Below are 13,594 nucleotides of genomic sequence, written 5' to 3'. Positions count from 1 at the left end.
TGTGATACTGTAATATAAATGCAAATATCATTCTAATTGTATATACAATCCATATATTGACCACAGGGAGGATACTGACAATCTACCTGTACACATGCAACAGAAATCATAATTCAATCCACTTCTACAAATAAAATCTGTCAGGGTTGGCCTGTTTTTTGAGATCCCTAAGTTTACTCACAGTCATTCTAACTTACTTTTAGGACTAGGTTGTCTTTTATGAAAACTTATGTAAACTAACCCACAGTATCAGAGAACTTTATTTTAGTACCTGCAAGGGAGGTTACCCAACTGGTCAAGAAAAAGTTTCCATATACGTTCTTGCTAAAATAGTCACAAATGATTAAATCTAAATAATCAGAAAGCAAAATGAACATGGTTCATTGTAAAATTCAGAATAGGTTTTCACTAACTCTGGCTTCAGGCTTAGATTTTTAGTGCTATGATTATTAAAAAAAAAAAAACAAACCTGGGGAGAACACAATAAAGTTAAGAGGAAATCTCAGAAATCCTGTAATGGGCATAAGTGAAACTCATCAGTTTCTCAGAAATTTAAATTATTTTAATGGAACTGATAAATTGTCAAATAAAAATGTTAGGAAACACTTCTAATTTCTGATTTAAAAACAAAATTAAATATTCCCATACCAGGGACTATAATTTTAAACTTCACTTAATCTATAGATACTGCTGCCCTCCATGCACTTGTTCAAAGGAAAGTAAAATAACAAAAATGTATATATAAATAAAAAGAAAAATGAGACTAGGTGAGGTATTAAAACTGCTTCTTTTGCTTATAAATTGTGAACACTCTGCTTTAAGAGCAAACACAGAGAATATACTTAAGAGACAGACCCTGGCAAAGTCCTCTGAATATCCCATGCTGTCTGTCCTCATTCTTCAGGGTCTTCAACATTGGGAGGCACTTTTAAGAATCTGGGAGAACAGTTCTGAACTGCATTTGAAGAGAGGTTAGATCAAGCAGATAAGATACTGTCTATTGTTCCAGCAACACCAATGCAAAGCAAGTTCATCTGCATTTTCAGAAATAAGACATTTGGGCTGTCTGTTGAAGACCTTTCAATCAAGGTAGGAGGATGGGAGAGACCAACAGTCTTTAAGGTACCAAATGTAAAAAATGAAATCCCTGCATAGGGAGGCATCCTTATAAAAGTAGCCACTGGTCCTCTGAAAAATCCTTTCCTTTGGATCAATTGTTTTGAATGTATGAACAGCTCCTATGTATGTCTGTTCTTCTTTCTCCTGCAAAACCAGGTAAACTCTAAGTCAGCTCTATAGGTACAAGTGACTGCTATCATCTTACCTTCCATGGAAGCAGTCACTAGCAGGTGTCTATATCCAGAAATCTCTAGTTTTGTGATAATTAACTTTTTGTAATGCAGAAAGGACATAAACTCAATTACATCATATGGAATGATTCTAATCACCTTTGCTCCATTTTCTTTATATAGACCAAGACAGCCTTTGTCTCTGGGGACAGCACACAAAGTAGAAAACAAGTCTAAATGTTTGCAATGGTGACTGACTATGTGCCTATAATTATATGTTCTCTCAATCCAAAGGTAGTGTGTGGGACAATTGCCACTAAAATAAATTTCGGAGATCTCTCAAGGTATGAAGAGAAAGCATTTTTTCTTTTTTGAGGAACAGGCCATAATCAATTACAGAGATTGAGGCAAAAGCAAAAGACCCCAAAATCACATTTATCCTAACTTGATTACTGCCCTCCACTGACCCACCCTCCTTAATGAGGAATGTGGTCTTAAAATCTAGACTCCCAAACTAATCTAGGGAAAAGAGCATAAAATTCAAACCAAAACCAGATTATCTCTTCAGCCCCAGGAATTGAATGGTCATCTGGATTTCTACAGATAAGGTGGGGTCAGTTGACTCTTCACCAATATCCCAGATGTTGCTTTGTCAAGGGAGGAGGGACACATGGTTAACTATTCTCCAATCTATAATATTCTAGTGAAGAAATCCCAGATTTTATCCCATTCAGTAGGATGGTGGTTTTGACACAACATGCTGTCCTTCATCCTACCACAATGAAGCCCAGCCAGTAGAAATCCCTGTGAGCTGACTCTGCCTGTGGTGGGCTGGAGCCCCCACTTCCTGCTCCTCCAGTCCCAGGGGCTGCCAGTGCCACCATCTCTTTCTTAGGGCTGCCTGGGCTGGGGTGGGGGTACAATCAGAGCCCTGGGACCTCTAAGTGTTCAGCTCACAATGGAAAATGACCAGCTGAGCCTGGCAGTGCCCTATAAGTCTACTCTATAGCCCAGCAGCTGAGGTTCCAGTACTCCTGATGGGGTCCTGCCCACACATTCTTTCTTACAGCATAGTGATACTATGCTGTGACATTCATGTTCCTTGCCTTGCTTAGTCATTACATCGTAGATGAGCAAATACTTTGTTTCCAATGCACAGCTGTCCCCAAAAGTGATGCTTTAAATGTTTTGGTGTATATGGAAACATCTTTTAATTATTGATGACTTCCTTGTGGTATAATGGAGTCTTTGTTTTAAAAGTTTTAAAGTACTTATAACTTTCTGTGTATACATCCCAATTAATTTTTAAAATTATCATATCATGTCATACCTCTACTGACAATATTTTATTGTGTGTATATTCTCACATTTTATTTATGTATGAAAACTATTTGTGTCATAAGATAAATATGTTAGGACTCCATCCTAAGCTGTTTTGTTTTAAAATTGTAATGTTTGGTAGGATTCACTTTCAAATCCATCTGATGCTCTGAATTTTGTTGTCAGGATACTCATTTTTACCTTGATCAATTTCTTTTTTTTTTGAGACAGATTTATTGGACTCTTCTATGTTATCGTCTGTTAACAAGGACAGTTTACATTTTGGTAAGTATTCATCTATTTTATGTAGAAGGTCAGTTTTTCTGGCATCATTTTGAGTCAAATGACTCCTATATATTGCTTTATTGTCATCTTTGTTGGCTATGTATCTTTTCATTTTTGAGACCAGTCATTAGAATTTTTTCTTGTTTTAATGAAATTAAACAATGGTTAATCTATTTTGTTTATGTTTTCATAAACTCAACACTTGCTTTTTTATTAGTTCATTTTTAACTCTTCTTAATGTTATCATTGAATGTAGGATTTCCAATTAGATGTGTAAATGGATATTTTCATTTTTCCCTAAATTTTAAAATTTCTTGCCCAGTTGCTTGTTTCTCTTTTCTGTGTTTTAGAAATATGAGGATTTAGTGATAGAAGGTCCCCCTAAGTCTGGTTTTGGTTGTGTCCCAGAAGTTTTTGGTATGTTGCTTCATGTGTACATTTCTCTTAAATGAAATGATTGCTTCGTTCTCTGATTTATTCTTTGACTCATTCATTTTTAAGGTTATAGTATTTATTTTCCAATTAATTTTTAATCTAAGTTTCCACAACTAGGCAATTCATCTTGCACTTTGTGCTATAAAAGTTCAGTAAAGGTCTGCATTTAGTATTTTTGTTTTTCTCGATTTCCTTATGAGGTTTAATGCCCTAACATTTGCTCGTTTTTTAAAGGTGCCATGTACAGCTAAGAAAATATTATATTTCTTTTTATTTCCATCCTGTTTTATCCAGAAATCTATCATATCTAACTTTTAAACTATTTTCATCATCTTCTTGATTTCTTTTGTATGTATGTTATGAATAGATTTTTCTAATTCTGAGAGGGGAAAGGTGGGTTCATCCATTAGTATAGCTTGTCTATTTCTTTCTGTAAGTCATCTATTTTTTCCTTTAAGAAGTCAGATGCTTGGCCATTTGTTTAGGATTGACATTACATTATTGTTTATGATACCTTTAAGGAAGATAGAGTTTTCCTACTTATCTCTTTAAATTAGGTCTGTTTCAGCTTTTGCATTGTCTGAGATCCTGATTGCTACCCTTGCTTTTTATAGTTCATTTAAGTCTACAGAGGGAAAGGGATTGTCTGAAGCTTCAGAATTATTCACATGGATGTATTCAGATCTAGATATTGGGATATGCAAGTCTTTGGTGGTCCCAAATTGATATAATTTGGGGAGAGGATTGTTCACTGCTTTCCTTAACCAGGAAAATCCCCAGATCCTTCGGGATTGCAATTGATACTGCTCCTCAGGGTCCCTGTTCCATTGGGATCCTAAGTGATGCGATTCCTCAGGGACCCTCATCCCTTGTGAGCAGAAATGATACCTACTCCTCAGGTTATCTGCTTTCTTTTGCCCAAAATGCTCCTCTCTGCCTTTGAGCTCTGAACCAGAAGTCTCTATAAGCACAGGGCCCTCCAATAATCTCTTTCTAAAGAGCTGCTAGGTCCCCTTACTGTCTCTGACTGGAGAGCTCCCACAGCTGAAACTGCTTGTCTTTGAAAGTTAATTATCTGAAAAATGAAATAATTTTCAGGTACAAAGTTTCCAAGTAAATAGACCAATGATTTAATGGAATGGTGAGAATTTCCCTTAAGTCAGGTCAACTAATTCCTCAGTAATTAGTGATAGAAGAGAATTCACAGAGTTTATTTTTATAAAGGAAAAAGAGGATTAAAAAACATATCAGTTAGAGCACCCACCCTAGAGTCAGGAGTACCTGAGTTCAAATCAGTCCTCAGACACTTAATAATTACCTAGCTGTGTGACCTTGGGCAATCCACTTCACCCCATTTGCCTTGCAAAAACCTAAAAACAAAAACAAAAATAAACATATCAGCAATCTTAGAAAACTAGTTTTGAACATAATTCAATTAGATTAGGGAAGTCATCCATCTGGTTATTTCTCCCAGGCTTTCTGAACCCAAAGTCATACTGTGGTCAACATTGAGCTGTCAAAGGGAGATTACTCCAGAAGGTCTTGCCCAAAGCTAAAGCATTGTGTAGCCAGAAATCTTCCTTTCAAGGGACCTAGACAAACTTTTTCTTTCAGTTGCCAGAAAAGGAAATCCAACCTTTGAAGATTATACTACTCATCTTATACTTAACCTTTAGCTAAAAGAACTTATTCAAGAAGTCAAAATAATTTATCTTTTGTCAATATCTATTTATCCAGATGTCAAAAAGGACAACTTAACTTTTAAAAGGTTTTTTTATATTATGATCATTTTATTCCAGCACTGACTGATATATATATATATATATATATATATATATATATATATATATATATATATATATATATGGGGTACTAAATTATTTTCAAATAATTAATAGTCTTAACCATCTATTCATTTACAAAATCTATAATTAGCCTCAAATTAAGGCAATAGTTCTTTTAGATTGGCATACTTGTTAGTGTTAGCTTTTCCTAAATTGGAGAACTTAATCCTATAGTCAACCCCCCCAAAAAAATACCCCCAAAAACAAAGTTGGATGATTCATGTTGCATTATTTTATAAACCAATAAAGTTGTTAATGCTAAAACTAATGCTAATGTCAAAGTTGCTAACTTTCTTAATGATTTCAACTAGTTTTTCAGTTGATTCTTTAGAATCTCCTTTTTCCTCCATGCTCTCTAATGTTTCTCCTAGGAATGCATGCTATATTTTACTTCATCTCTTAAGATAATCCTTTGATTTCTGTTTGTTTTATTATTGACATGATCACTTATGCATCTGATAATTTTCCTAATATTGAACCAGACCTGAATACCTTCATTCATTTTTGCTTAGTTAAACATTGCTCAAGTGCAAATTTTTCAGTAAGATACATCAAGCTTCTCTTTCTGTTCACATGAAGGTTAATGTCCATTCTCTGTGGGATTATAGGTGCTGTTCCCAGAACCTTGCACTGACCATCCATAAAGATATTTGAAGAGATTCTGACTCTGGTAGGACAACTAGAGTTTTTCCTTGGGGTAGGTGCTGAATGTATGAGACTGAGTGATCAGAAAACTTCCGTGCACTGAGAATGAGCTCTTTCCTACTTCCCCAAATTTCTTTTCATTTTCCTCATTCACAATTTGAAATTAAATTCATGGCCTAAAATCATGTCATCACAATTATTTTTCAATGCAATTCTATTTCTGTTCTAATCAGTGAGTCCATACTCAAAACTAGAATTGTGACAGAAAATCTGTATTCTATGACTGATTTCTCAAAAGAAATTTTGTGTTTCTGAAGTCATACCTACAGGAAACTGAGGTCTCTCAAAGGAGGGTCTGCCAAATTGGTTGGTTTACAAATTTCTGGTCTTTTTTCTCATTTCCCCATCTTCGCATTCCACATGTGATGGTGATGGTGGTATAATAATAATGAATAATGATCATTATTCATTCAATTTCCTGACAGAATCTATGTATTACTTAAAGTCTTCCATTTAAAAAATGACATTGCTGAAAGTTTGGCCAAACCAGAAGTTGTATTCACTTAATTTCTTTTATCTTGGTACATTCAGGGTTCTTCAGTCCATATCTGAGATGACATTATGATGTCATACAGCTTTTGTGATGTAGTAATCTGAAGGTCAAATTTCCTCAATGCTATAACATTCTTTCTTCACAAACACAAGTCTGAGACTGAATCTGAGTTAAAACAAACAATTATTCTTGTGACAGCTTTGAGATCTAAAAGGCTTCTTTTCAAAAATGACTTATTTGAACTAAAGGTTAGGGGAAACTTCAGAATTATGAATTTCCCTTTATGTTCCTCATTGTGAGTTTAAATTAAATTCATGACCTAAAGTCATGTCATCACAATCATTTTCAAGGCAATTGCAATGCTTTTATAAACAAACAGAGATTCCACGTTTAAAAATCTACTAGTAACAGAAAAATCTGAAGTCTATGACTGATTTCTGAAATGAAAATTGGTGATCTGTTTTCTCATTCCTCCATCATTGCATTCCATATGTGATGGCACTTTATGAGGTAAATTCATTTATGATGTGCCAAAGCAAATTCAAATTTAAAATCTCAGCTGACATTCTGTCTTCCTAACCTCACTTCACAAAATAAAATTAAAAGTTAATCAATTTATTTACTGAATTAATCTTTGTCTCCTTAAATGTTCCCCAATTATAATTTCTGTTTGTTTGAGAATAATGTCATACCAAATTATGTGATGTCTCCATTTCCTTTTCTTGGAATATTCTGAGTCCGTGGGTCAATATAAGACATGACATTATAATGTCATATTTCAATTGTGTTGTAGCAATCTGAATTCAAAACATCTTCCATGGTCTGATTTTCTTTTTTCAAAGACCAAATTCTGAAAAGGAATCAGAGTTCCAAAACTTAATTTCTTACTGAAAATGTGTAGTTCCTTCAGTCTTATGCCTGATAAAGTTTATATTGACAGTTAAGGTATAAGGAAATTGGGATCTCTAAGTTTCTTTTCTTCTTCCTCCTTTGGTTTTGCAATGCTACTTATTATTTAAAATTGTCAACATAATGCATATTCAAGGAAATACGTTACTTTCGATCAGAGTCATTGCTCAAAATTCCACTTCTTATTGGGAAATCTGAATTCTATAAAAGGTTTTATCAATGAAGTTTTGGGTTTCAACTGGCAAACATGTATTAAATCCGTGTCTCTCAAATGAATGATTCCCAAGCTGCTAGATTTTGAAATTTCTAGTCTGTTTTGTCATTTTTCTACAAGTGAAGGTTCTTTGTGAAGTGATAATTCATTTATAATGGCACAGTGCACATTCTAATTCAAAATATTCTCTCACATTCTATTTTCCAAAATTGATACAAAAATGAAAATCATTATTGTACAGATTATTTCTTGATGGAAAATGTGTGTTCCCAATTGACTTCTATTAAAAAAAACATGGGTGCTGGATTTTAAGCCAAACCAGAAGTTGTTCTCCAGTGCGTATCTGAGATGATAGTACAATATCATATAACCTTTGTGATGTAGTGACCTCAAGTTTAAATTTCTTAATGTTATGGCATTCTTTCTTTGGATACATATTTTTGAAATTGAATCTGAGTTCAAAGAAACAATTTTTCTTCTAAAATTTCTGAGTACAAAAATGCTATGTGTCAAAAATGTCTTATTTGAACTAAAGGTCAGGAAAAATATCAGATTTCTGAATTTGTTTTCATTTTCTTCATTCTCAGTTTGAAATTAATATCATGGCCTACAATCATGTCATCACAATTCTTTTTCAATACAATTCCATTTCTTTTCTAATCAGAGAGTCCATGTTCAAAACTAGAATTGTGACAGAAAATCTGAATTCTATGACCTACTTCTGAAATGAAATTTTGTGTTTCTAAAGTCATACCTACTGGAAATTGAGGTCTCTGAAAGGAGGGTCTGCCAAATTGTTTGGTTTACAAATTTCTGGTCTGTTTTCTTATTCCCTTGTCTTTGTGTACCACTTTCAATGATGGTATAATAATAATGAATATTTATCATTCTTCATTCTATTTCCTGATAGTAGCTATGAATCACTTAAAGTCTTCCATTTTAAAAGACATCATTGCTGAAATTTTGACCAAACCATAAGTTCTATTCACTTAAGTTCTTTTATCTTGGTACATGCAGAGATCTCCAGTCCATATCTGACATGACTGTACGATGTCATAAAGCTTTTGTGATGTAGTAATCTGAAGGTCAAATTTCCACTATGCTATGACATACTTTCTTCAGAGACACAACTCTGAAAATGAATCTGAGTTCAAACAATGAGTCTCGTAACAGTTCTGGGTAATAAAAGGCTTCATTTCAAAAATGACTTATTTGAATTAATGTTTAGGAGAAATTACTGATTTATGTATTTCCCTACATTTTCCTCATTGTGAGTTTAAAATTAAATTCATTACCTAAAATCATGTCATCATAATCTTTTTCAAGGCAATTCTATTTCTTTTCTAATTGGAGATTCTAAGCTTAAAAATTGAATGGTGCCAGAAATATCTGAAGTCTATGACTGATTTCTGAAATGCAATAGGAAATTGAAGTTTCTGAAAAGAGAGTCTACCACATTGTTTGGTTTATAAATTTGTGGTCTGTTTTCTCATTCCTCCATTATTGCATTCCACATGTAATGTTACTTTATGAGGTCCATGATTTTATGATATGAAAAAGCCATCAACTTTAAAATCTCATCTCACATTCTGTCTTCCCAAACTCACTTCACAAAAGTATATTTAAAGTTAATCAATTTATTTACTCAATTAATCTTTGTGTTTTTAAATATCACCTAATTTCAATTTCTGTTTGTTTGAGAATCACGACATACCAAATCATTAGATATCTCCATTTCATTTTCTTGAAATATTCTGAGTTCATGGGCCAATATAAGACATGGCATTATAATGTCATTGCAATTGTGATATAGCAATCTGAATTCAAAACATCTTCCCTGGTCTGATATTTTTTTTTCAAAGATCAAATTCTGAAAGGAAATCAGAGATCCAAAACTTAATTTTTTTTCCTGAAAGTGTTGAGTTTCTACAATCCTATGTCTGATATTGGTGACATTTGCAGTTGTTAGGAGGAAATTGGTATCTCTAGATTTCTGTTCATTTTCCTCCTATTGGATTCGCAATCCCATTTACTACTTAAAATTGTCATCATAAAGCATTTTCAAGGAAATATTCTCCTTTGAACTGGAGATTCATTGCTCAAAAATCCACTTATTATAGGAAAATCTGAATTCTATAAAATGTTTTGGAAATGATGTTTGGGGTTTCAAATGGCAAACTTGTATTAAATTCGTGTCTCTCAAATGAAGATTTCCTAAATTGCTGGATTTGGCAATTTCTAGTCTGTTTTGTCATTCTTTCTTTGAGTTCTACAAGTGAAGGTTCTTTGTGAGGTAATAATACATTGAGAATGGCATAGTGAAAGTTCTAATTCAACATGTTATCTCACCTTCTGCTTTCAAAAACTGATTAAGAAATGGAAATGATCATTGTTCCATCTATTTCTTTCTTTTTTTTTAGGATTTTGCAAGGCAAATGGGGTTAAGTGGCTCCACACAGCTAGGAAATTATTAAATGACTGAGTCCGGATTTGAACCCAGGTACTCCTGACTCCAGGTCCGGTGCTTTATCCACTGTGCCACCTAGCTGTCCTGTTCGGTCTATTTCTTTAGGGAAACTGTGTGTTCCTAATTGTCTTCTGTTAAAAACATGGTTGCTGAAATTTAGGCCAAACTAGAACTTGTTCTCCAGTCCAAATCTGAGATGACAGTACAATCTCCCATATTCCTTGTGATGCAGTGACCTCAAGCTTAAATTTTCTCAATGTTATGACATTCGTTCTTCAGATACACAATTCTGAAATTTAATCACAGTTCAAAGAAACAATTTTTATTCCAAAAATTATGGGTACTAAAATGATACAAGTCAAAAATGTCTTATTTGAACTAAAGGTCAGGGAAAAATTCAGCTTTCATAATTTCTTTTCATTTTTCTCATTCACAATTTGAAATTAAATTCATGGCCTAAAATCATGTCATCACAATTCCTTTTCGGAGCAATTCTATTTCTGTTCTAATAAGTGAGTCCATACTCCAAACTAGAATTGTGACAGAAAAATCTGTATTCTATGACTTATTTCTCAAAAGAAATTTTGTGTTTCTAAAGTCATACCTACAGGAAACTGAGGTTTCTGAAATGAGGGCCTACCAAATTTGTTGGTTTACAAATTTCTGGTCTATTTTTTCATTTCCCCATCTTTGCGTTCCACATGTGATGGTACTTTAGGAGGTAAATTCATTTATGATGTGCCAAAGCAAATTCAAATTTAAAATCTCATTTCACATTCTGTTTTCTCAACCTCACTTCCCAAAATAAAATTAAAAGTTAATTTATTTACTGAATTAATCTTTGTCTTCTAAAATATCTCCCAATTTCAATTTCTGTTGGCTTTAGAATCATGTAATACCAAATCATTTGATGTCTCAATCTTCTTTTCTTGCAATATTTTGAGTCCATGGGTCAAAATAAGACATGACATTAAAATGTCATATTGCAATTGTGATGTAGCAATCTGAATTCAAAACATCTTGCATGGTCTGATATTCTTTTTTCAAAGATCAAATTCTGAAAAGGAATCAGAGTTCCAAAACTTAATTTTTTTACTTAAAATGTTGAGTTCCTTCAATCCTATACCTGATAAACGTGACATTTGCAGTTAAGGTAGGAGGAAATTGTGATGTCTAAATTTCTTTTCATTTTCCTCCTTCAGTTTTGCAATTCCATTTACTAATTAAAATTTTCAACATAATGCATTTTAAAGGAAATACATTCCTTCAAATGTGAGATTCATTGCTCAAAAATGCACTACTTCTTGCAAAACCTAAATTCTATAAATGGTTTGATCAATGAAGGTTTGACTTTAAACCTGCAAACCTGTATTACATTCTTGTGTCTCAAAGGAAGAATTCCCAAGCTGCTGGATTTTGAAATTTCTTGTCTGGTTTGTCATTCTTCCTTCCATTTCTACAAATGAAGGTCTTTGTGAGGTGATAATACATTTAGATTGACAAAGTGCAAATTCTAATTCAAAGTCTTATCTCACGTTCTATTTTTAGAAACTGACACTGACATGGAAATGATTATTGTTCATTCTATTACTTGAAGGAAACTGTGTATTCCTTATTGAGTTCCATTAAAAAAAATATGGTTGCTGAAATTATACCAACCCAGAAGTTGATCTCCAGTGCATTTCTGAGATGACAATACAGTGTCATATATAATTTGTGATAGAGTAAAAACTAAGTTTAAATGTTCTAAATGCTATGACATTTTTTCTTTAGATACACAAATCTGAATTTGAATCTGACTTCAAACAGACTGTATTTCTTCTAAAAATTCTAAGTACTAAAATGCATTGTTTTAAAAATGTCTTATTTGAACTAAAGGTCAGGGGAAAATTCCGATTTCTGAATTTCTCTTCATTTTTCTCATTCTGATTTTGAAATTAAATTTATGACCGGAAACCATGTCATTCCAGTTTTTTTCAATGCAATTCTATTCCTGTTCTAATCAGAGAGTTCATGCTCAAAAATAGAATTGTGACAGAAAATCTGATTTCTATGACTGATTTCTGAAATGAAATTTCATGTTTTGACAGTCATACCTGAAGTAAATTAAGGTCTTAAATGGAGGGTCAGCCAAATTGTTTGGTTTACAAATGTCTGGTCTGTTTTTTCATTCCCCCATCTTTGCATTCCACATGTGATGGTAGTATAATAATAATAATAATAATAATAATAATAATAATAATAATAATAATAATGATCATTATTCATCCTATTTCCTGACAGAAATTATGTATTACTTAACATCTTCCATTTAAAAATATGTCATTGCTGAAAGTTTGTCCAAACCAGAAGTTGTATTCACTTAATTTCTCTTATCTTTGTGCATCCAGTGTTCTTCAGTTGGTATCTGAGATGACATTATAATGTCATATAGCTTTTGTGACGTAGTAATCTGAAGGTCAAATTTCCTCAATGCTATGACATACTTTCTTCAGAGACACAACTCTGAAAATGAATCTGAGTTCAAACAAACAATTATTCTTGTAAGAGTTCTGAGTTCTGAAAGGCTTCATTTCAAAAATGACTTATTTGAACTAAAGTTTAGGGGAAACTTCAGTTTATGAATTTCCCTCATTTTCTTCATTCTTAGTTTAAAATTAAATTCATGAACTAAAATTGTGTCATCAAAATCGTTTTCAAGGCAATTCTATTTCTTTTCTAATCAGTGACTCCATGCTTAAAAACCTAATAGTGACAGAAAAATCTGAAGTTTATGACTGATTTCTGAAATTATAATTTGTGTTTGTACAGGCATACCCTTAGGAAATTGAGGTCTCCGAAAGGAGGGTTTGCCAAATTGTTTGGTTACCAAATTTCACATCTGTTTTCTCATTCCCTGTCTTTGCGTTCCACATGTGATGAAGGCATTATAGTAATAATAATGATAATAATAATGATAATGATAATAATAATAATGAAAAATGATCATTATTCTTTCTATTTCCTTTTAGTAACTATGTATTACTTAAAGTCTTCCTTTTAAAAAAACACATCATTGCTGAAAGTTTGGCCATACCAGAAGCTGTATTCACTTAATTTCTTTTATCTTGGTACATTCAGAGATCTCCAGTGCATATCTGATGTGACAGCACAATGCTTTTGTGATGTAGTAGTCTGAAATTCAAATTTCCTAAATGCTCTGGCATTCTTTCTTCAGAGACACAATTCTGAAAATGAATCTGAGTTCAAAGAAGTAATTATTCTCATAACAGTGCTAAGTAATAAAATTCTTGTTTTCAATAATGACTTATTTAACTAAAGTTTATGGGAAACTAATGATTTATGAATTTCCCTTTATTTTCCTCATTCTTTGTTTAAAGTTAAATTCATGACCTAAAATCATATCATCACAATCTTTTTCAAGACAATTCTATTTCTTTTCTAATCAAAGATTCCACATTTAAAAATCAAATTGTGACAGAGAAACCTGAAATCTATGACAGATTTCTGATATGAAATTTTTTGTTTCTACAGGCATAACCTTGGGAAACTGAGGTATCTGAACAGAAAGTCAACCACATTGTTTGGTTTACAAATTTGTGATCTCTTTTCTCATTCCTCCATCATTACATT

The 13,594-nt window shown here is 32.8% G+C and overlaps 1 pseudogene; it reads right to left on the bottom strand.

Annotated features, from left to right (window-relative positions):
- Positions 1-763: 763 nt before the first annotated feature.
- On the bottom strand, positions 764-2,173 carry LOC141503998 (solute carrier family 25 member 16 pseudogene; annotated as a pseudogene).
- Between the last annotated feature and the right edge of the window lie 11,421 nt (positions 2,174-13,594).

This window comes from Macrotis lagotis, unplaced genomic scaffold, assembly GCF_037893015.1.
Source record: "Macrotis lagotis isolate mMagLag1 unplaced genomic scaffold, bilby.v1.9.chrom.fasta BILBYCTG006, whole genome shotgun sequence".
NCBI lineage: Eukaryota > Metazoa > Chordata > Mammalia > Peramelemorphia > Peramelidae > Macrotis > Macrotis lagotis.
This window is presented reverse-complemented; position numbering and strand designations above follow the sequence as displayed.